Source organism: Pyrus communis, unplaced genomic scaffold (genome assembly GCF_041283825.1).
Source record: "Pyrus communis isolate YQ-2024b unplaced genomic scaffold, ASM4128382v1 ptg000042l, whole genome shotgun sequence".
NCBI classification, from domain to species: Eukaryota; Viridiplantae; Streptophyta; class Magnoliopsida; order Rosales; family Rosaceae; genus Pyrus; species Pyrus communis.
In genome coordinates, this window is record NW_028291020.1 from 17,258 (window position 1) to 18,371 (window position 1,114).

Below are 1,114 nucleotides of genomic sequence, written 5' to 3' on the forward strand. Positions count from 1 at the left end.
AGGGAATTCACCTAGTTCAACAAGTAAAGAATCTGAGCAATTTAATTGGGAAGGAGAAGAGGAGATGGCGGGCAATGAAGATGAGCTTCGAGCCTTGGAGGACTTTGCTCAACCAATCATACCAAATTCACCTTCATGCATCTTGCTGCCCACAGAAGCTAGAAACTATGATCAAATCTTCACATTTCCATATGTTTCCTTCATTTTATGGCTTACCTAATGAAGACCCTTTAGCTCATATTAAAGAATTTTACAATGTTGTGAGTGGTTTACCTTTGCAGGGAGTAAGTGAAGCAAATTTGAGAATGAGAGTGTTTCCTTACACCTTGAAAGATAAGGCCAAGAGTTGGTTGATGACTCTAACACCAGGTTCCCTCACTACTTGGGATGCCGTGGCTAAGAAGTTCTTGGAGAAGTTCTTTTCCACTCAAAAGACAGCCACATTAAGGGGACAAATCTTCAACTTCAAACAAGATGATGGAGAACCTTTCAACGAGTGTTGGGAGCGTTTTAAAGGCCTCTTGATACAATGTCCACACCATGGGTTACCTTTTCACTTACAAATGCAAATTTTCTATGATGGACTAACCCAAACTTGTCAATCAACTGTTGATAGTGCAGCAGGTGGAGCATTGAAGAAAAAGAATGCTCAAGAGTCATATAACATTTATGAGATGTTGGGGTCTAATGCTCAACACAAAGATTTAAGGGGTAAGAAAGTTGGAGTCTATGAAACAAGTTCTAATCATGAGCTTTTGTTGCAGGTAGCTAACCTAGAAAGGAAGCTTGAATCCGTGCTCAACATGGTGCCAAAAGCAAATGAAGTGTGTGCCATTTGCAACTTACCAAACCACCCTACTCATCGATGTCCATCTAGGGAGGCTTATCCCGAGTATGTTCAAGAGCAAGTGAACCTAATGAATTCTTACAATCAAAGACCAAGGAATGATATGTATTCCATATAACCCGAGTTGGAGAGACCATCCCAACCTTTCATGGAAGAACAACAATCAATTTCAAACTTTCCAACCAAAACCTGCCACTACCCTTGAGGATACGGTTAAGTTGTTAGCCCAAAACACTTTGCAATTCCAACATTCCACAAATAGCACTC

The 1,114-nt window shown here is 40.6% G+C and overlaps 1 non-coding gene across 1 annotated transcript; it reads right to left on the reverse strand.

Annotated features, from left to right (window-relative positions):
• Nucleotides 1–436: 436 nt before the first annotated feature.
• On the reverse strand, nucleotides 437–547 carry LOC148688408 (small nucleolar RNA R71). Its single transcript, XR_015959597.1, has one exon. It is a non-coding gene; the product is annotated as a small nucleolar RNA R71 (small nucleolar RNA).
• Nucleotides 548–1,114: the final 567 nt, after the last annotated feature.